At 42.0% G+C, this 23426-nt stretch overlaps 1 long non-coding RNA gene across 1 annotated transcript; it reads left to right on the top strand.

Moving 5' to 3' along the window:
• The first annotated feature begins 4047 nt into the window (after nucleotides 1–4047).
• Nucleotides 4048–23420, top strand: LOC139433600 (uncharacterized). The gene is made up of 4 exons (XR_011643021.1): nucleotides 4048–4478; nucleotides 14156–14210; nucleotides 19410–19473; nucleotides 19570–23420. It is a non-coding gene; the product is annotated as an uncharacterized lncRNA (long non-coding RNA).
• Nucleotides 23421–23426: the final 6 nt, after the last annotated feature.

The following is a 23426-nucleotide window of genomic DNA, read 5'->3' as shown; positions in this document are numbered from 1 at the left end:
TCGCCCGATTCATCGTTTTCAAAATAATCGTTTCCCCCCAGCACTACTGTCCAGACGCCATTGTAAAACTGATGTTCCGCTCAGAGCCGAAAAAAGCACTGTGTTAGACATGGGCGGAGCCTCTCTGGTGGTTGACTAATCAGAACAGAGTGGCCGAGCTGACCAATCAGAGCACACTGGGCTCACAGGGAGGGGGGGGAAGCAAGCCGTTTAGGACAGAGAGTGAATACACATACTATACAGAGATGCTGTATGAGAAACCAATGTGAGTTTGGAAAATTGCACAGTATAAATCTATTTTAGTATACCTCAAGAATGGAATTATGATCAGTAGAAATGGCCATGACATGGGACCTTTCATTCATTTGACTGACCGAGTTGTGCCGCTGCTGTGACGGAGCGGATTGCAACGGGCCTTAAGGAAAATGATGTGCATGCTCTATGAGCCCAATGAATCCGGAGGATTGCCAGAATAATAATAATAAATTTGATTTATAAAGCACCTTTCATTGCTAACAGCAATCCCAGAAGATGTAGGGAAGAGCCGAGTATTTTTGTTTTCAAGAGTCAGGTCATTTTGGCTTCATTTACCACTGAACAACTTTCATTGCAATGAACAGTGCCTTTCCTCGAATGCTGTATCAACTGCAAGGTTGAATACATTGGGTTTAGACCATGAGCCTTTTCCAATGCACTTGTTTCTACTTGATTGTAAACGGTCTGCTAGATCCTTCTGTTCCCCTCTGAAAATGTTAACCCTAAACTTGACACATTTTCATTGTTGTTAGGGCCACAACCACTACAAGATCCATCGAAAGCTTTCAAATCACTGAACATGTGTTTCCAATGTGAGTTGCTGATGCAGGTATCAGCAACTGAATTAGGTTTGGTAGTAGTAGCGTTGCTTGCATAATGAATGAATCTGCAAATTGGTCGTCGTAGCATATAGTCATGGCATGTTTTGTAAACTTGTTGCAGAGGGTCTTTCTGTTGACGACCTTCATTGCTTCAGGAGAAAATGACATTCTCCCCTCTCTGCGTCATTAGAAGAGCAGCCTGATCGTTATGTACGCCTTACAGAGATCAATTCATTCATTCTGCGATGACTTTTAATACCAATTCTGTCTATTATTGTTTGTTTTTAAAACATAGTGCCAAGTCTCCGAGCACTAACGCTCATAGAGACTCTGCTGTTTTGCTTTACTCAGAAAAGTGTTTTGCTGTACGTGCCTCACGTGCTTGTGCTTCACCATTGTGTGGTTACGGCTGTGTCAGCCTCAAGTGCTGTGCTTCGCTAGCTTTGCTTCTTCAGCTGTGTGTGGGTCCGCTCACTTTCGTGTACTCAAATGCTGCTATAGCTACATGCATCCTTGTTGTTTCGCTTGGACCAGATTCCTTAAAACGTATGAACTGTGGGGTTTACTCCCTTTTGTATTTTCCTCATGTATTGATTCACTTGAGTTAACTATTGTTTATTTTGGTTTTCATTAAATGTCTATTTTGTTAAATCAATACTTTCTCAGATTTATTTTCATTCTGGAGACATGTATGCCAAGTATTAATATATATTTTGGTAATCAACCTTTGTTTATTGAAATCTGTTTAGGTGAGAAACAATCTGTTAGAAAGCTGTAGCAAGCCAAATTCAGCCAGCACAAACCCTAGTACCGTTTATAACTAACTGACATTTACACTGAGGTTGTTTCTTATTTTTTCTGTTTCATGGCAGGTTCTGTGTTAGGGTGCATTATTGCCACCAAGAATGAGGTCACTGATCTGCTTGGTAGCTTTCAAGCAGGGCTGCCCCTGGCCCTACCCGAGATTGTGTTATGAGGCCGGGGGGGGGGAGCACGCTCTTGAACTGAACCGGAGCCTCGCTGCGGGAAAACGTGGTGCGCATAATTGCACCGCATTTGCGCATAAAATGAGGCCCCCTGCGCAAGATGAGGCCCCACGCACTATGTGTGATCTGCATGTGTAGGGAGGGGTGGCCCAGCTTTTTCCAGACAGAAAAGCATAGAAGTGTGTAGGCTTATGTGACAGAGCTGACTCCCGGGAAACCTCTGGCCAATTTTATCCTGTTTCTTACATTCCATTTTAATGATATTGTATGGGAAAAATGTGTTTTGGGGTTGATGCTGCAATATCAATTAGGGCCACTATGTCACTATTGCTTCACGATCTGGCGCTGTCTCCTGGGTGCTATTAACTAGCATGCCTTGAAACTTTTATGCATAATGAAACCTTTGGAAGTTCTGAGCCTAAGTCGCTTGTCAGATCGCCATGGTACACTTGAACATCCTCCACACACACACATTTTTTTGAGTGTTGGAATTGTTGGGGCAAACTTTTTTTCTATTTCTTTTTTACTTTCACAACCATGCCCACTTTATGCATGTATTTGTCTGGTGTGCAGGGGGAGGTGGGATTCAAGCTTGTCTCCCAACCTTTCTTTTATCCTTGACCTTTATTCTGTAGAAACAAGTGCAACACCATGATCTCCTTTTACACTTCCAGGAGAGTGTAAAAGTGCATGCTTGCATCTTTATTTGAACAATAATAGCATTTTGCTCGTCTCCACAAGAGCAGAGTTTTTGTCTTGCCTAGTGGCGTACCAATTGGACCAAAGATGTACTACAAACAAGTATGTTTCAAGGAATGATCCCCTACCTTAACACTTGAACTGCTGGTGACATATGGGAACTGACCAATACAGCCACCATTGGGGGTTATTTTTGTTGAGTAAGGGAATGGTATCATCCAAATTTGCTAAGGGGGCTGTGTTTCCTTTTTTTCGAAACTCGGCATCTTGTCAGCCAGTTTGATTTAATTCTGAATTGTTTTCCTAGTGAATAGCATAATTGTGGCTCTTGTGGTTCATTCCGTTGGGACTTAGCTTTGGAACTGAAGGGGTTCCCAGTCCAAGTCCTCAAACAAAGGACTGAGTGTTGATTGGTAACATGGAGAAGTGCTAGTTTGCCACCCGGGTACTGCTGAGGTGCCCTTGAGCAAGGCACTAGAACCCTACCACTGCTCCCAGCACTAGCTGCTACTCCTTATACTAGATACTGTCAAATGCAGTCTAAATTTCACGGTGTGTGCTATGCTTTCGACACGTGTGGCATGTACTTGGTTTATTGAGTGCTTAACTACATGAAATCAAAGAATACCCAAATGAGTTGTGCACTCTCACAGGAAGGGAACAAGTGAATTTTAGGGAGTAGACAGGGGGTACAGATTTGGCAGATGTTTTAGACCTGTTTTAATGCCGGTTACAACAAGTTTCTTGACTCCACAAGGGAGGCAAAATAAACTTGTTTTCCCTCTGGCAGGTTTGGTGGTTTGTGATTAGGACAAAATGCAGTTTCATATTCATTTGCATAATTTGTTGTACATAAATGATGTGACCAAGGATCAATGATCAATGGTGATCTGCACATTCTGAGATAAAATCAAGTAAACCTGATGGGAGCATAAATGCACTAATAGAAATGGACTAGACAAAGCATATCAGACATATCCTATCCAGGGGATCCTGTTCACCCATTATGCCATGGTTGTATAGTTATTTGTCTTCATTAGAACAGTGTTTTTTCCTCCTGTGAAGTGGTTCTTTTAAGACCCCTCAGCCAAAGGGATTTAAAAACAGACCAGACCTAGAAGTGGCGCCATTTTGAAGCAAGTCTTGCTCACAAAATGGTGGTAAACAACGTGTTAACCCTTTAAAGACCAACCACGTCCAGTCCAGCAGAAAAGCAGGCACATTTGATTGAGTTCTCCAGTGACGGTGATCAAACTCATCTTACATCAACATCGTGTTACTGAAACTGCACAGGGGTCTACTTAAGCTCAAGTGAGGACTTCATTGATCAGTGCAGTGACTGTCAGTGCAAGTACAACTGCCTGCGCCACAGCAAGTAGGGGGTGCAGGAGAAGCTGCTGCAGCAGCAGCAGGAGGAGGAGGAGGAGGAGGAGGAGAGATCGCGGTGCGGTTGCCCGGAAGTAGTAGTTCTGCCGCCCTGTCAGGCTGTGGCTGTGTCAGCCAAAGAACATTCAGGGGCGGGCTCTTTTTGAGACCCCGCACATTGTTATTGGTTGTAACCAGACTATCGCATAACGTACGCACAAATTCGGGCACATTGTGTGAAATTGCGCAAAATAAATATAATGGAGGCGGATTTGGATCCAACGCTGCAACCCGGGGCACAACAAGCCCGATAGTGTAGCACACGTCGTGAGTCGAAAACGCTGAGTTTTTGATATAACTATCTTTATCGACCCACAGTCCAAAAAGAAAGATCTCCTGACGATATTCTTGAGAAGAGACGGTAGCCATTGGCAAGGAGGACAGCCACTTCCTCCGTGTACTGGCAAAGAAAGCGGACATCTTTGGGGGATAGAAACACATACCATGTAGCCGATAAGCCACAAAGGGATTGCCGGTGAAGCACACAGAAGCTACACGGAGCACTTTTCCGGTAAGGCGTCCCGTTAAAGACCAGATAAATCATTAGCTGTATCAGTGCTAGGTAGCATTGTGCTAGCTGACTGAGGTACCTATAGCTAGGCTCAACCAGAACATAAATCAGTGTTGGATTAAAATGAAACTCACACGTGGCTAGAGTTACAAACCTCACCGCTTCTGAGGATGTTTATGTGTTTTGAGCTGATTGCATCTCAGCGTTTCCTTTGTGTTCTCCGTCTAGGCTGGCTAAAAGTTCATCACATTAAGCATTCACAACCATTACAACATCATAGAGGTGGCCATGCCATTTCGCCTTTTTTTTTTTTAGACAATGCTTATCTTTTACTTTATAATAATAACCAGGAACTGCTTATGGCAGCTCTGTTGATGTGTTGCTTTAAAAGGTTAATACATTGCTCGGTAAGCTTTACAACAACAAATATGTCACCTTCGAGTTAGTAATGTGCTCTCCGGGATCCTTGAACCAAACAGTTTGACGTAAAAAGTTCAAATAGCTTGATGTTTCTATTATATCCATTCGGTAGTCCCTAGCCTTTATCATTTTATCAAATTACCCCATGATCCCTCTGCAAAAAAAGCAATGTCAAACCACATACACACCCTGGTACCTTTTTTATATACTCGATAGGCCTATTATCAAATGCAGAGCTCAAAACATTAGAAACTCACCTCAGTGTAGTGCAGTCAAGTTGAACAGCTCTTCAACATAAATACAAAATGTAATTAATACCTTTCTGACAGTGTCATTAGATCTGGACATTATTGTTTTGTAATCTAATGAATATGACCATTTTACCTGCATGTGGAGCAGTGGATTGACACCTACTATGCTCAAAAATGTGTATATGGTGCATACATAAACAAGAAAAATAAATTGTAAGAAAAGGTCCCCAAAAAAAACTATTATAGAAAACTATTATAACATTAAAATATAGCAATATAGTCATACCAGTACAAATAAAATTGAATAAAAGTAAAATATGTGCAGTATTGGTATGACAAGCGGAAGCCACGCAGATATAAGATGTAGCTTTGTGTACATTGTGCATTCATGTGAAAAATTCGGATGGGTTGTGCAGGACATACTTTATTAAAATGAACAAGATATTGTTTGCATTGTGTGTATTAATGGAATGCATAGAGTCTATGATGTGGCTGAGGGTCAGTGTCAGTGGGGGTCCCGGGCCTTGTTTTTGAGTCCGGTAGCAGAGGGGAAGAAACTGTTCAGGTGGTGAGAGGTTTTGGTCCTGATGGAGCGCAGCCTCCTGCAAAAGGGGAGTGGTTCGAACAGTTTGTATCCAGGGTGGGAGGATTTGGCCCCAATCTGCCCGCCTCAGAGTCCTTAAGGCATGCAGGTCGTGGAGGGATGGCAGATTGCAGCCGATCACCCCCTCTGCATAGCTGATGACACGTTGCAGCTGCCCTTCTCCTTGGCTGTAGTTGCAGATGGTGATGCAGGAAGTGAGGATGGACTCGGATGATGGCAGTGTAGAAGACCACCATCATCGTCTTTGGCAAGTTTAATCTCTTCAGCTGCCGCAGGTTGAACATCCTCTGCTGCGCTTTTTTGGTAGCATTGAATGAAGATGTTCACCTGTAATGGGGGTTAGACATTTGGCTGGTAGAAATCAATATGACAAGAATATAGCTATGAAATAAGACCATAACAAGTAAGTTGAGTCGTAATCTAAAGTTACGGACCCTGTAATGTTATAGGCTAGTATGTTGATTTTACAACTGCTAATTAGTATGGATGCTCCGATCGCCAATTTCTGGGCCGGAATCAGTATCAGCCGATACCGATCGCCGATCCGATCGAGTGGGCGGGGCTCGATAAATGGAAGATTTAAACATCACTTTAAATCTTCCATTTAAAGTGATGTTTAAAGCTCAGTTAATGGGGCTCATTCACTGGAGCTTCTACAAACAACAATCAACTTAATTATTACATTCAAATGATGTACATTATTCAAGTTTACATTCACTTTGGATAATAACACGGGAGAAATGAGCGGAAGCGCTCTCTCTCTCTCCCCATCCTGACAGCCTGTCAGTATCTCATGCAGCTCACCTATCCAGTAATGAGTGACCCGACAGTGAAAAATACATATATTTATAACTAGTTTAGCTTGTTCCAGAGGTAGATAAAATAGCTAAGTGTGTTAGGTCTAACTCTTGTGTGTATCGCTCCGCTTACCGGTCCGGCGGGCGGAGCTGCAGGATTTCTGCTTCACACACGTTGCATACCGCTATTTTACTGTCTTTTTCGGACACCTTAAAATACTGCCAGACCGATGAAGCCATTTTGGCAAGCTTGTTTTGCCGCACACAGAGAAAACTGTCATGTATTTTACGTCATGCGATCGGCTCTCGCGATCGGCATCGATCGGAGCATCCCTACTAATTAGGTATTTGCTCTAGGGCTGCCCTCGCCTAAAGATTTTTCTAGTCGTCATTTAAGGAGAGTAGTCGACTAATCGTCGCACGTTTATGCTACATTATGATTATAAATATATCTTTTTTTATTTATTCTTTTTTTTCCTTCCAAAATGGTTTCAGTTTCAAAGGCTGATAAAGAGTGTTATTATAAAGGTATGGTACGTTGTGCTTCACATAAAGTATGAAATAAAACTAATAATGAACCTTTGTAATATAAATTGAATGTAGTGAGCGCATGAGTCACAACGCAGCGCACGGACGGAGCGGTATAAACAGCAGAAGCTTCGGTAAGGATTCTTATTGTGTGTGTGAACAAGCCGCAAGGACACACACGGAACATTTAGTTCTAGTTTATATTATTCATATCTGAATATAACAACCCAATAAATACTACAGAGGAAACGGAAACACTGAAAATATGAGCGTCGGCAAAAATCCCTATGCGCAGTACGCCCTCATCATGAAATTAAAGCTTTATCGTTTTCTCAGGTCAGAATGATTATATATTATAGGTCTATGTTGATACAAAGAATCGCTGCTGCTGTTTTCCTCCGAGTCTGAGAAAGTTACGCACGTTGTCGGGATAATTAAGCTCTGTGTTTTGTTATGAAACCGACATTCAGGAAGCTGCGCTGTGATGGTGGGTACGGAGGAGACTTGTTGCCGTCGTAGTTTGCATGTCACCTTGTGGGACTCGTCCATTACTCGCTCAGAAAGATCCACACTTTAGATTTCCTGCCCGACCAAATTAACTTAATGACCAGGCTCCGCTCTGAATGAAGTCTGAGGGGGTTTCTGGCCTACACGTCATAGCACATGCAGCGCACAGATGAAGCTTCTTTTTAAAAAAACTAACCGACTAATGAAAAATTGCTCTATTAAGACTGAATGAGTTGACTAGTGATTAATCAACTATTTGGGGGCAGCCCTAATTTGCTCAATAGTTACACCGTAATTGTATGTCTGGTCTGACTTGCCTGGCATTGGCTGATGTAGGGATAGGTTAAAGTCTGTATTGTCTTTGGTTTATTCTTATATTGTGCACCTTGTAGAACAAATACAGCTGCGACACTTTTACAGGGGTACACATTTAGAATGAATGCTTCACTACACTTTTATAAATGCCATAACATCTGTTGTGCATCTCAAGTAGCTATTTCATCCTCCCCCTAAGGCTATTATATCAGCTATCACTTTTTTGTTCAAGTGTCGTCAGTGGCTGTCAAATCCTAAGTGTATCATCTGGATTTTTGCAGTGTTCTTTCCCATTACAATTACCAGCAAATTGGTTCAAAAAGCTCTATAAAGGTTTTTGTTCATAGTTATATTAATTGCTTTGCATCAGGGTTATCAGGGTTAGAACAATGCAGATGGAGTTGGTTGGCAGTTCATTCTTCATGGCACGGTGTGCAGTGTGCCCTTACTGGCTTTCAATCCTAGAAGCGGAGACCAGAGCCGAAAGAGGGGAAAAAAGCATGCAACATTCAATGTCCTCGAGCAAAGGCATAGAGAGGCACACAGTGTTCTTTTGTGAATGCCCAGGAGATCACCTTGGTCAGGGATCATATGTTTTGCAAGACAGTATAAGCTTCTACGTTTTTTTTGTTGGTACTACGCCTAAACATAGTTGCTAGCAGAGTTTCCGTTAGGATTTTAAATTGAAAAAGTTTAAATCTTCCGGACAAAATGAGAAAAGCGCCGGTCAAAGGTCTTCTTTGTTATTTATTGAGCTTTAAAACAAATGGATATGATTCGATATTAAACAAACTAATTATAGTAGATTAACTACATTATTCAAAAGTGTACAGTAACTTATAATAACACAGGAATAATAAATGGAGCTCTCTCTCTCTCTCTCTCTCTCTCTCTCTCTCTCTCTCTCTCTCTCTCTCTCTCTCTCTCTCTCTCTCTCTCTCTCTCTCTCTCTCTCTCTCTCTCTCTCTCTCTCTCTCTCTCTCTCTCTCTCTCTCCTGACAGCCCGTCAGTATCATGCAGCTCGCGGATCCAATAATGAGTGACCCGACAGTAAAAATAAACATATCTATATCTAGTTTAGGTAGTTTGAGAGGTAATTAAATAATTGTGATTTTCTAACCTGAAGTGTGTGTTTTGTTCCAATCACTGCTGCATGTGATTATGCAGAGCTGCGTGTCGACTCGTCAGCAGCAGCTGATCTCTCTCTCCCGTCAGATTAGACTTCACTCGCGTTTATGTCCATATCGATCAGATCTAGCTAGTTCTAGCTAATGATATGACTACCTGCTTATTAAAAGACACCTAAACAATTAGCGGCCCTATGCAACCAGGTGAGGTCATTTGAATCTTTCCAAATGTTGTTTCAGTTCATGTTTTAAAGTTTATCTTAACATTTTAGTTTCCTGAAAATGGCTTGCTTAGACTTCCCCCTCATATAACAGCAGGTTCCAAAAAAAAAGAGTGAGACCGAGAAAATTGCCAAAGTCAAGGCTTTAAAACAATAGGCTACAAACCAATTTCTAACATCATTGTTACCTTGTCATCTTCTATACAGTATTATCCTAATAATAATAGAGCACTCTTTATGGTACTCAAAGACACATTTGTGATTTGAATGAAGACAGATTGGTGCAGTCACAGATCTGTCGAGGGAGTTCGAGAGGGAGGGTGCAACTATGGAGAAGACTCTATCGCCCGATTAGGTCTGGTGCTTAGTCCTATGAAGTGGAACCAGTGTGTTGGTGTCTTAGGGGGCGGAGGTCGCGGGAAGGAGTGTGGTGATGGAGCAGTTTATCGATGTAGAAGAGGTCCTGGTTATGGAGGGATTTTGAAATGAATGCATTGAGGGGCGGGGAGACAGTGGAGGTGCTGCAGGACAGGGGTGATATGGTCATGGGAGCGTGTGTGGGTGAGGAGACAAGCAGCAGTTTGGATGTACTGAAACGTGTTGAGGAGTTTGGATAGTGTACTATAAAGGATGCTCTGGCAGTAGTCGATTCGTGATGAGATGAAAGCATAGACTGGTTTTGGCAGCAGAGAAAGATGGTTGTGTAATATATTCATGCTTTACTAGAGTTGGGTACTGAAAATCAGTTCTTATTCAAGCGGCCCGGGAAATGTAGCAAGCACAATACTGGGGTTGGGAAGCGAAACTCGGTACTAATTCAGAAAAAAATCCTCTACCGGGATTATAAGAGTTGTGAGGACAGGAGACCAAGCCCCATGGACAGCCGGTCTCTCTCTTTGCTCTGTATCAGCTGATCGCTGCACAGCAATTGTGCCCCGCTCTCTCACTCACTCACTCACTCACTACACACAAAGCGGCTCAGTTGCACGTAAAAAAACACCCTTCATCTTTATCAACCCATCTTATGTTCTTTCTCTAACACGTAAGGAAGTTTATTAAACGTTTTAGCTCCTATATTGTTAACCTGTTAAGCCCCAAGCCTGTTTTTTAGGTCTCAGGCTCGAAAATGACATTCCCAGAACAAATGACTATAGGTGCTTTCACACCGGAGTACTTTTCCCAGGAATAGTTCCGATAGTTTCTGGGATTTTGCGTTCACACCAAAAAGATCTGGAACTAGAACTTTTTTTTCAGGAACCTTTTTCACCAATTTTCAGTCCCTGCTAGAGAAGTGGTACTTTCCGGGTTCCAATTTCTGATTTGCTGGGCGAATTGCAAACCACGGCCCGTAAAACTCCGAAATGTTTTGTGAAGCCGCCTTTTTATTTGCTCACATTAGCATTTTTAGCATTAGCCCAGCGCACCAACGGAGAGAGACTAACTTATGGCAACACAAAATAAAAGGAGGTGTCGGCACTTCTGGCGATTTACCCGGGACTTCGGGTCGCAGTATACGCCGTGAAGTTGTTTGCGGCCTGCCATTAAACCCAAAGCAGAAGAAGAAGTGGCATCAGCGGCTTCATTTGCGTAATCCTCCCTTAGGGAACGCGATCTACTAGATCAGGGGTGCCCACACTTTTTCAGCTTGGGAGCTACTTTTAAAATGACCACGCCCAAAAGATCTACCTACAAGGCCGCCCCTGTCCTGTCCTGGCTAGTTGACTAAACGGTGGATAAACTCTGGCGTGTGAGAGTTTACAGAGTTTACCTGTACGTCAATCAAGCGGCAAATGCCATAGTAAGGATGGATGATAGGCTAACGTTAAAAAAAATAAAATATATTTTCTTTATTTTTCCTTATTATTATTATTTTGTAATGCCATGCGATCGACCCACACTCAAACAACACACCCTGGGTTAGATTCCACAGATTCTAGAGAACACACAACGTAGCTTTACGGAGCCAAAATGGCAAATATGTCTTACCTTTGCTGTTTTTGTGTTCAATGGCACTAAAATGATAAAAATGTTTAAAAAAATCTTGGAGGTGGGCGTATCTGAAGCTTGGGGATTTTTTGCAAGCAACGCGACCAACAACCAATCACATGAATCTCCTGCCCCCGACATACAAACCAATAGCAATGTTAAAACGAAGTAAACTGGATATAAAATCCCCAAACAGGCGAACCCCTACCAGTTTCACCCACTGTCTCTGCCACCTCCCTCCATGCCTGGTTCCTCCGGTTTGTATCCCGGTAAGTAAATAGGGACTGGTCATAAAGGACCGGGTGATTTGCTACCGCAGTAACTAATTTCTCCTCCATTTTGTTAGAAATATAGAAAATGAACTGCGTGCGGTATGTCACTCCCAGCTTACACGCGGTTTGATTGGCTAGCGCTTGTACTGTCAGATTTGCATAAACGGGATTTGATTGGCTGATGCTTTCACCTCAGCTTCAAAAGTTGAACATTGCTCAACTTTTGAAGCCTGCGATGCCTGGAAATCTCCGCTTTGCTTCCCACAATGCAGTTCGGTGAAAAGTGAGGTAAAGTGACGTCACCCCATTCAAAGTGAATGGGCAGAAGCGTTGGAAGATTTTTTTTAACGCTGCTGTGTGGACGGGCCGTCACTTTGAAATGATTACTGATAATCCATCATTCCATTTTTGTCAAAAACTGAGATTTCATATTAGCTGCTATGCGAGCTACAACCCAGCTTCCAGTTTTGGGCAAACTGCGTGTGCATCACTCTCACTCCTCAATGGTAATGTTTAGATGGATTTTAGGAACTTCCCCTCGATTCTATTGGCTCTAACGGTTAAAAAGAGGTGTCAATCATCAACATTGACGGAGGGGGGCCAGAGATATGGCAAATCCACTCAAATGACCCCAAAGGTGTTTTTGTTGTTGTAGCTAAACCCCTCTAAAAAGATAAAATGTCACTTGTTTTGCATCAATCTTGATACAGGGTACTTATTATGTGTTATAGTTTGGATTACTAAAGCATTTAGTCTACTATCCCATCATTCAAGGGTGGTTTTCGGACGGACACTATAATTTACATTTTTTTTTTACTATGCTCAATATGAATTTACTTTAAAATAAAAACAATTCTATATTGATTCTGACTTTTCTACAGCCAACTCACAGGTTTATAATTGCTTTGAGAAAAAAGATTATTAATTTACCCCTTTTTTAGAAGTGAAGTTATGGTAATTTGTTTTGGGAATGTCGTTTTCGAGCCTGAGGCCTGAAAAGCAGGCTTGGGGCGTTGTACAACATTTGACATTGATATTTTACTGCCATCCATATTCTTTTTCAGATTAGGTTGTGATTAGGGCTGGGCGATTTGGCCTAAAAATATAAAATATAAATATAAAAAAAAAAAAATTCTAGCTAATGGACAAAACCTCGATTTTTTTCTGTTTTTTTCTAAACAAACCAGACCAAGGCAAAATTTCAATACATATTTTCTTTATTAACACAATAAAAATAAATGAGATTACCAAGTAGTCTAGGCCGATGTGAACAAATCAGTTGTTCAAGAATAAAATAAAAACAGCACCACGGCACTTGGCTGTCATTAATGTGCAAAGATTTTTTTTAAATCACACTGAAACATTTTTTTCTTGTAGGCCATCCCTGAAAAAACTTATAATACAACAATAATAAATAATGATAATGAAATGAATAATAAAAAAAATACCCTCAAACAAAATAACATCCCTTTAACTTTCTAGGAAGTTGTCTTTCTACAGACCTTACACAGAACAGTTGTTTGTTCTATGTATGACCGCTTGTACCCGAACCACTTCCATACAACTGAAGTAGCACCTTTTTTAGGAATGAGTTCTTCATCTGTGTTCGTGGACATTTTTATGGTACGTCTGCCGGTGAAGCGGTGAATGTGATTGTAGTAGGCTATGTGACTACCCGATCTGCAGCTCTGCACATGCGCACAGTATTATAAATTAAAATCAATGTTTTTGATGGCATAAAGTACCTTAAACATACCGTCAGTTTAAATGCTGTTTTATACTGAAAAACCAGAAGTTCTCGTGCGCAGTTGTTAAGCTTTTATTCTGAAAATCCTTCATCTCCGGTTAGCATTTAGCATGTGGCTAATATACCATTTACTATAGAGGTGAATTTAGTAGCGATATGACACGGAGTGTTGCACACCGAAACCTACTGATTTCAACACTACAACTACTGTATAGACGTCGAGATATTTTTATTGCTGAATATTAAATGAAGGTACAGTTTATTTGAATACGTTTGTTTACAGACGTGGGTAGCATGAGACAACATCCGGAACTACCAGAAATGAAACCAGCCGTGAAGTTTTTCCTGTATTGATTACAGTGTTCAAAACCATATTAAATGAAAAGTCATGAAAGAGATAAGGAGGAGAAAAGGCGTGTTTAGTTATATATGTAATGTACAATGTCTGAGTCCTCTGTTATGCTCAACAACGAACACAGCATAACAACAGCAGATCGGGCAGAGCTGCAGATCGGGTAGTCACAGGCAATGTGGCTGAGTTTTGTGCGCGTTCTGGAAAGTGAGAGAGTAAGCTACTACGGAGTCCCTTAAAGCAAAACAAATCTGCGGAGTCTAGAAATGTTTTAAAATCGCGATTTTTCGGTTTAGCCATTTCACAAACCGTAGGAAAGTAAAAATGCAAATTATCGTGAAAACCGAAAAAATCGCCCAGCCCTAGTTGTGATTGAATTAAAAGATCTGTAATCCGAGCTAGCATAGGTGTTTGTGTGGCACACGTTTTCTTTTCTTTTTTTTGTGTGGAGGAATAGCTAGCCACCAATGCAATTTGTTTTGGCTTGTAAAAATTAAACTTAAAACAAGTGATAGCGGTAATAATGATTGCATTTCTTACCCCTTTACAGGAAGCCTGCATCGATGTGTTTCGAGATTTCGATGCTAACAGATGTTAAACACCAGGTGAGTGTGTACTCATTTTTGTTTTTGAGAAAGGAAAAAAAAAAGAAATATATAGACTGACTTTGTGTCACTGTTAGTTCCAGAAACTTCCAGTCTCCAGTACAGCCAGGATGGATTTACGGATCTTATCTTTGAAATCCTGGCCCGTAAACACATACAGCAGTGGGTTTAGGCAACTGTTTACAAAGGCCAGGTTGGTTGCTATAGGGCAGTGACCACCAACTGGCGGCCCGCGGGCCACATCCGGCCCGCCAGACATTCTCATCCGGCCCACACGACGGGGGTGACTGTGGCGTTAGCTGAGTGGTTACTGCGTTCGCCTCCCACCCATTTATTTATTTTTTACAACGTCGTGAGTAAGGTGCAGTAGGGATCGACCGATATGGCTTTTTCAAGACCGATACCGATTATTAGTAATCAAGGAGACCGATAACCGATATTTGGAACCGATATACATTTGCAGTAAAATCAGAAAATCTAGTGTCAAAATGTAGAATAACACAAACTCCAACACAACTCAACACAACTTCTTTGAAATGCATGTAAGCATATATTATGTTTAATGAACTTTTAAACATCTTACAACTGGTTTCCTCTCTGAGCCCTTTTCTTTAGTGCAGCCATCTGCTATGAGTTAGAGAGAGACAAGAAGTGGGGCAGCAGGCTGACATGCTTAACTAACAATAATGCTTAATTTATTATATCAAACCAATGCCTGTCTATCTAGCATAAAATCCCAATAAGCTGCTAGCAACTGCAACACACTAGTGCTAGCTAATGTTTTGCAAACTATTAAAAGTGAGGCTATTACAGTAGACCTAACATTAGTCTAGTAGCCTCACTTCTAATATTTTGCTAAACATTTGCTAAATACATGTTGGCTAGCTAATGAGCTTCACATATCAACCTGAAAAACTGCGAGGCTCCACTCGCAGCCCCCCCTCTGCACCACAGTTACTCCGCTGCGAGACGCTGCACGCACCCCAACTCTGACTGACTTCCCCCGTCCCTTTGTAACTGGGAAGCTGATAGAATTGGATCAATAGATCGTGCTGTTTTTGCAACTTCAGCATAGGGGATTGGGATGTTTATTGAACATCGGCTTTCAACTGATTTACCTTCGAAACACATGTATGGCTCTGCCGCTCAGCGCTGCTGCTTGCCTCTGTCTGTGTCTGCGTTCTTCGCACCTGCCTGTAATCTGAGAAGGTCCCGCCTCTATGGCTGGCTCCCGCCCGGAAAATCTTCAGTGTTGATTGACACTTCAGTAATAGCCTATCAGATAGCGCTGTGGGCGGGACATTGCTCGTGTACAGAGTGGTGACTGCAGACAGAGAAACGGCCGCATCAGAGCCAAAGTGTTATCGGCAATTTTATAAAAAAAAGGCCGATACCGATAATCGGTCAAATGAGGAATATCGGCCCCGAAGTGACCCTTCGTTGTGAAGAGTCTGCTTTGTGCACTCCGCACGCAGCAGTAGCCCCGCTGCGACGGAGTCCAACAGAGAGGCAGGAGCTGCGGGACAGTAGCCTAGAAGCAGGGTTGGGTTGTAACCTAGACTGGTTGTAACGGAATACATGTAACGGCGTTACGCAGAATATAAAAATCAAGTAGGCTAACTGTATTCAGCTGGCGTTACATTTCAAAAACGAGTAATCTGATTACAGTTACTTTCATAAACCTGAAGGTAATACATTTTGGAATACTTATTGGAGTTATTGGTGGAAAAATTACCGTTTACGTCGCTGATTTTCTCCCCAGCGGCGTCGGGTCGGTGATCGTGTTGCTTTTAATCATACGAAGCCAGATTAAATAACTACTTCTCAACCCTTGTACTTTTCTCCAGAGTGCCGTGGTTCATTGTTTATTAATGTGTTTCAGCGGCATTTACCGACTGCTGCAGTGCTGCCCGCTGTTTGGCATCACTACGCTGTTATGAAAGTTTCTCTGGTATAAAATGGGTGATGTTAGCATAGCAACCGAAGCTAAACTGACTATAGGCGCATTCACACTGCGGTACTTTTCCCACAAAGGTTCATGCGAACTTAATTCATGAGAACTCTTTTATCGCGTTCACACCAAAAAGAGCCGGTACTAAAATTAGTTCATGCGAACCTTTTTACCCCCTCGAAAGTCCCTGCTAGAGAGCAGGGACTTTCGAGCGGCTCTTTTGTGAGAAAAGAGCTATATTTCTGATTGGCTGGGCGAATTGCAAACCACGCCCCGTAAAACTCCCAAAAAGTTTTGTGAAGCCGCCATTTTATTATCCTCGCATTAGCATTATTAGCATTAGCCCAGCGCAGAAACGCAGAGAGACTAACTTATGGCAACACAAAATAAAACATGGGAGCGGTGGAGATGAGGAGGTGTCGGCGTTCTGGCGATTTACTCGGAAGGCTTCAGTAGAAGCTGCTGGGACTCCCAGCAGCTTCTACTGAAGCCAGTCCCCAACTCCGGGGACTTCCGGCCGGGGACTTTGGGCGGCAGTATACGCCGTGAAGTGGTTTGCGGCCTGCCAGTAAACCCAGAGCAGAAGAAGAAGAAGTGACGTCAGCGGCTTCATTTGCCTAATCCACCCCCAGGGACTTTTTCCGGTGTGAACGTGATCTGTACTCAGTTCATGCGAACTAAAGAGTTCTCATGAACTAAGTTCGCATGAACCTTTGTGGGGAAAGCACCGCAGTGTGAATGCGCCTAATCTTGACTACTTGTTGCTATCTTATTGTGGCATAAGCCGGCACATTTTACCGGTGTATTTTTCATTATGATTCTACTTGTGATAGTCGGACATGAGTCATGACAACCTGTGCAGCCCACGTATTGATTCCATACGATAGCTGCTATAATACAAAACAAAATGTCTAACTGCTCTCCTCAATGATCAATGACAGCGAACGGATGGTCAAACAGAATCACACTAAAGCCTGGTTAGTGTTGCCTGACTTTATAAAGTGTGTTTGTTTTTTTTGTAAGTGTGTGGTTGCGTTCTAGTCACTTTGCTCAGCGCTACAGCTTGTTACAACTTCTATTTGCGGTACTCGCCATAAACTCTTATTGTTCAGCAGGGGCGGACTGGGACTACAAATCAGCCCGGGACTCTCGACCGGCCCACCTCGGTGGTTTACCGCCAGTGAATTATTGTCAACGGGGGGGGGGGGGTGCTAGTGACTTATCCGACCGGCCCAGCTCAGTGCCGCAAGTAAATACCGCTAGTTAACCTGTTAAACCCCGAGCCTGTTTTTCAGGTTTCAGGCTCGAAAATGACATTCCCAGAACAAATGACCATATCTTCCCTTCTAAAAGGGTTAAATTAATAATCTTTTTTCTCAAAGTAATTATAAACGTGTGAGTTGGATGTAGAAAAGTCAGAATCAATATAGATGTTTTTTATTTTAAAGAAACATGGTAAAAAACTGTAAATTATAGTGTCCGTCCAAGAAATATTTTGTACTTATAGTGAAAACTAACCTCGGATGAAGGGTTAGTAGACTAAAAGCTTTAGGATTCCAAAGTACAACATATAATAAGTACCGTGTTTCAAGATTGATGCAAAACAAGTGAAATTTGACCTTTTTAGACAGATTTGGCAAAAAAAAACCCTCTTCTGGGGCCATTTGGGTGGATTTTCCATATCTCTGGCCCCCCTTGCTGGATTTTGACATGTGACATCTCTTTCTAACCGTCAGAGCCAATGGAATCGAGGGGAACTCACACATAGTCCTTATTTGGTAATGTGTGTGTGTTAGACTGCCACATAGCCAAGACCGGAAGCAGCAGACACTGGTGGCTACCATTAGCAGCTAACTTTTGCTCTGCGATTTTTACATAAAAATGGAATTATGGATTATAAATGAAATACATTTTTTATACAGAGACGTTAAAAACCTATGAATTCAGCTGCATTTTTTCTCGTTTTAATACCATTGAACACGTCTTTTGATCAAATTGACAGCTAGCGGTGAGACGATCTCACGATAAGTAAAAAGGGTACTTTTATCTTGAGTTCTGTGCCAATGTCCGTTAGCATTTTTCGCTAAGGGGTCATTTAGATGCTTTTTATGAGACTTGTGTCTCGGTAAAAATGGTTTGTATCGTCAGTTAGCTGAGATTATTCCCGTTAATCTGGTATAACACATTCATAGGTTCTTAAATATTAAGATCCCCTGAGACACAGTGTCGTGAAAAAAAACCCGGTGTCCCCGCCGGCGGGTTTAACAGGTTAATTGACAACGGGGGGGGTTGAGCTAGTGCTTCTTTTTTAAGCACCGGGTTTCAGAGCTCCGCTGCGGTGTGAACAGGAAAAATCGGTGCTTTTCAGGCTCTAGCTCCAAACCGGCCCTCGAACCGCGTTGGTGTGAAAGGGGCATAAGAATCCCCTTCACTGGAACTAAGGGGCCTAGGCCAACCCCAGAAAAACCACCCCATAGCATTATCCCTCCTCAACCAAACGTTACAGTTGGCACAATGCAGTCAGGCAGGTAACGTTCTCCTGGCATTGGCCAAACCCAGACTCGTCCATCAGATTGCCAGATAGAGAAGCGTGATTGGTCACTCCACAGAACACGTTTCCACTGCTCCACAGTCCAGTGGAGGCGTGCTTTACACCACTCCATCGCACACTTGGCATTGTTCCTGGTGATGTAAGGCTTGCATGCAGCTGCTCGGCCATGAAAACCCATGCCATGAAGCTCCCGGTGCACATTTTTGATGAAATACACATGATTATAGCCTGAGGGGCTAAACAACCAAATAAAATAAAACACCAGCGATACTTAGCTCAATCAAATTAGGATTTGCCTCCTCTTTGCCACCCTCGTGACTCCAGCAGGACTCCTTTGTCTTTGTCAGTCTTTGACTCCAGCAGTACTCCTTTGTCTTTGTCAGTCTTCGTCTGTCTGAAGCTGACGCTCCAGGAAAGTGCTACCTAAAATGGACACCTGATTGCTGAGTTCTCACAGCTGTGGGGCCACGTCCCTTTAATTAGTTAACTCTCTGCAACATGCGTTGGGAATTTGTGTAGTACCCCACACCTTCCCCTGTGTCTTGCCTCATCTTAACATCCACACTCCATCCTGGACACATTTCATATCTGCCTGGTGGCAGGTTCATATTGGATTGCATTTTGATAATATTTGTTAAAAAAAAAATGTGTGACTTGTAAAATTGTCCACAATAATATTAATTGCTTTTTTTTTTAGATGTCCACTCGGATGCAACCCACATGACCGTGGATTGTCTAAGACCTTGTGTGTCCAAGAAAAGGTCAGATTTTTCTTTTCAAATATTGTACTATAGTTTTTTAGACGACTACAGTTTTAGTTTCTCTGTTGTAATTATATACTACTTTGTTTTTTTCAGGTTTTGGCTAAATAAGCCCTAGCTTACATTCCTGGCGTAAAATGGCTCAAGGATGGGATTCATACTTCCATAACTTTCCACCTCTTACATCGGAGACAAGCACTTTGAGAAATACATCAGAATCTGAGGAAAGTCTTCCTAAAGACATAGAGAACTTCATTGGACATCATGACTTCACAGGCACAATGGATTCAAATGAAGCCCCTGCAACAAACTCAAACTTCGACAAAAACTTTTACTCGAGTCCCTGTATTGAAAATACCAGTTCAGACTGTCTTTATCAAAGATACTGCAAGGAAGCACCATTGCAAGCTGATCTAGAACAAATGGAAAAAGATTACTTGCCAAAATGTGCAAATAGTGATATCTCAGATTTGGCCACAGAAGGGTTATCGACATCCGGACCTTTTCCTTCTTCTTTAGCAACAGATTTTCAAGATCTTAAGCAAGACTGGGGAATGCTCGCTACGTCATTAATTGAAGACTACTCAGATGTTAGTAGCTGCTCGGATGCAGGTGAAACAAGATCCTCTTGTAAGTTCATGTCAAGGAATTCAGTTCCGAAATCTGAACGTAATATTGCTACAAAACCCAGGTCAACAGAAAAGGTTTTCAATGATACTGGAAAAAATATGCATTCCACTGGAAGCCTGTGCCCAAATATGTCAGAAACGGATGGTATTTTGCCAAGTACATCAAATGTGATGGTAGGAGAAAACATTGATGAATGTACACAACACAAGCAGCAAAGTCCAGGAAAAAAAGTCAAATCTTTAGCAGGACACAAACAGTCCTCGTCGACTTCTAACATAGTGACAACTACAAGAAGCAAGACTGTTGCGGGGAGAAATGATTGTGGTACTTCTCCAGTTCAGAAACTAAAGGAGTGTGTGGAGACAGACCCTACCCAAGAAAAAAATTCAACAAACTCGAAAAATGGCCTTGAAAACTTGACTGGGGATGGATTAAAATACCCAAATGGTAATGAGGATGATCAGATTATGGGGACATCTCCAAATATCTTGACTCAATTGGAGAATGAGCAAGATCACTCCGATGAAAAAGTCCTAAGGAAGGAAATGAAGGAATCATGTAATGATGAAAATGATAGTCCGAACTCAACTAATAGTCAAGTTGGAAAAATGGAAATTGACTATCAGGAGAAGGAAATTCATTTAATTACCTCTGCATTTTCAGATCATCCAGGTATCAAGGCATCCAATTGTAAAGATGCCACTCAAAATGTGGCTCAGGACATATTCAAGGCTGTGATGAGTGATGGTCATTTAGGCAATACCAGTGACAAGGATGAGAATAGTGGTGCAAATCCTTCAGAATCATGCTTACAGCTACATAGCCCAAGCACAGCTGTAAATTCCTGTCTAGAAAAAGAATTGATTAGTGCAACAGACGAGACAAATACCACTGATCTAAAACAAGATTGTAATGGGCCTGGTATCACAAGTGTCCGTTTTCTTATTGATACTACTGACAAGGAAGAGAAAAGTGTTACTGGTCATGTAGAATCCTGCTTACAGCCAAACAGCGCAAGCACAGATCTATATCGTTTTCCGGAAAAGGAAAGTCCACCAGAGAAGAAAACAATGACCACTCATACACAGCCCGATGGTAGTGATCCAGATTGTAGTGATCAAAGTGATAATAAAGAGCAAAGTGTTTCTAACAAGATAGAACTCTGCTCAGACCTAAATCCTAATCTAGAAAATGAATGTCCAGCAGAGAATACAAATGCAACCTGTTCTTCAGATCAGCAACTGTCACTAAATCAAAGTCTAGTGTCCCTAGAACCAGGAAGTCAAAGTGGGGATGTTGCGGAAAGTGCAAGACAGTTGTTTGAAGAGATGGACACATCTACAGAGGAGCAGTCAGGACTTGGCATATTGTATGGTGAGCCTCTGTCAACAGAAGATTCTTCATGTGATGCTGATGGTACAAAACCTGACGCCAGACACTATAAAGACACCTCTGTGTCCGGACCTGAGAGTAACAGCATGAAAAATTCAGAAGGAGAAGCCCTGCAACTCAAATCCTCTTTACAAATGAGGAAACGCCTGCAACCTGTCATAATATTAAAGACGTCAGAGTCAATAAATGGGACAAGTAACTCTTATCAATGCTCGGATTGTCAACACACAACCAACAATGTGGATCATCTAATTGAACACCACCATTGTAACCATGACATGCACAATTTCCAGTTTTGCAAGACTTGTAATCTCTACCTGATGAAGAATAACCAAACGGAAACACATGTGTGTTGTCAAATCAAAGATAGCCTTGAGCTTTCTTCTGATTCAGGCCTACCGAAGAAAAGAAAACGCTGCAGCGGACACAGATGTGTAAAGTGTCGAATGCAATTTTCAAAAATGCAACTGTATGTCAAGCATATGCGAAGTCACACTGGCCAAACACCCTATCAGTGTAATGGATGTGGATTGTATTTTGCACAGCCGAATTGCTTGCAAAGACACAAACGTATACCTGGTAGATGCAAGCGACCAAAACTTCCAGTTGCAAATGTTGATGCTGTTATCAGAGAAACAAAAATACCACCACAAAAGGACCTGGTACAGAACAAACCATATACAAATCCATCTGGTTGTTATGTAAAGCTTGTTGACATCTCCAAAACTCATCTGTGTAGTTTCTGTGGTAAATGCTTCTCAACTGCAGTCGAGACCAAAAAGCATATCTACAGCACACACAAGGGAAAGAGTCTGGCAGTTTCTTCTAGTCAGTGTACCACAAAACACAGTAGTGAGAAAACCCCAAAAGTGGAGAATGACACGAAAGGAAAATATAAATGTCCTCTCTGTCCACGGCTTTTCAAGTACTCCTACAACAGGGCTCGACATTTGCGTGACTGTGTCAAACTTTCACTCACTGGTGGAAAGGAAAAGACTTCTGGTAAATATCAATGTCCATTGTGCCACATAACCTTCACTTTACCAAGCAATCGATTTAGACATATTAAAGCTTTTTGTCTCAAAGAATGTCTTAATCGACTTGCAAAAGAGAGGGCAAAGTCAAAGGAACAGACCAACCAGAAGACGACTGACATGAAGCAGAAAACACCATCAAAGCAATATAAACTTAAAAAACAGCCCAAGGAAATTAAATCAAAAAAGCAAGCACCCCCAGCTCTAACACCCTCTAAGCCTGTTCCAAGGTACAAATGCAGTTATTGTCCAGCAGTCTTTTGCCATGGTTCGGGAAAGTACAGACATATGAAGAAACATGAGCAATTTAAACTCACTGGTAAAATGTTCACGTACAGGAATTCAGTTCTCTCCGCCTTGTCCAAAAAAGCCACTTTAAGTAGTGCAAGCACTAAAGAGCGTAACAACACCTTAAAATCCACGGAAGCAAATGAAAGTCTTGCCCTGAGCTGTACATTTTGTGGAAGTTGTTTTGACACACCACAGTCATTGAAAAAACATGAGAGAAATCACACAGGTGAAAGACCATACCGCTGTCTGGATTGTGGAAAAATATACAAGAAACGTGCCTATCTAATCATTCATAAAAAAAACGTTCATCAGAGGAGGATACAATGCACTGTCTGCAGAAAGATTCTCCCAACTATTGGAGCATTGATCCAGCACAGAAACTCACATCTTAAAAGGGGAAAGCTTCAATGCCCAGACTGTCATCTACAGTTCCAGTATCCTGCATATCTCCTCAGGCATCTAGAGAGCCACAAAAATAGAGAAAACCAGACAAGCCTGCTTGAAGATAGACCAGCATTAAAACCACAGCAGCCCTTGGAGTCTGTAAAAGAGAAGAGTGGACCAAAACAGCGGCAGTGTTCCATATGTAAAGATGTGTTTGATGAT

The sequence above is a fragment of the Pseudochaenichthys georgianus genome, unplaced genomic scaffold (genome assembly GCF_902827115.2).
Source record: "Pseudochaenichthys georgianus unplaced genomic scaffold, fPseGeo1.2 scaffold_697_arrow_ctg1, whole genome shotgun sequence".
In the NCBI taxonomy this organism is placed as follows: domain Eukaryota; kingdom Metazoa; phylum Chordata; class Actinopteri; order Perciformes; family Channichthyidae; genus Pseudochaenichthys; species Pseudochaenichthys georgianus.
The sequence above is the reverse complement of the archived record's forward strand: the minus strand, read 5'-3'. Positions and strand labels throughout refer to the sequence as shown.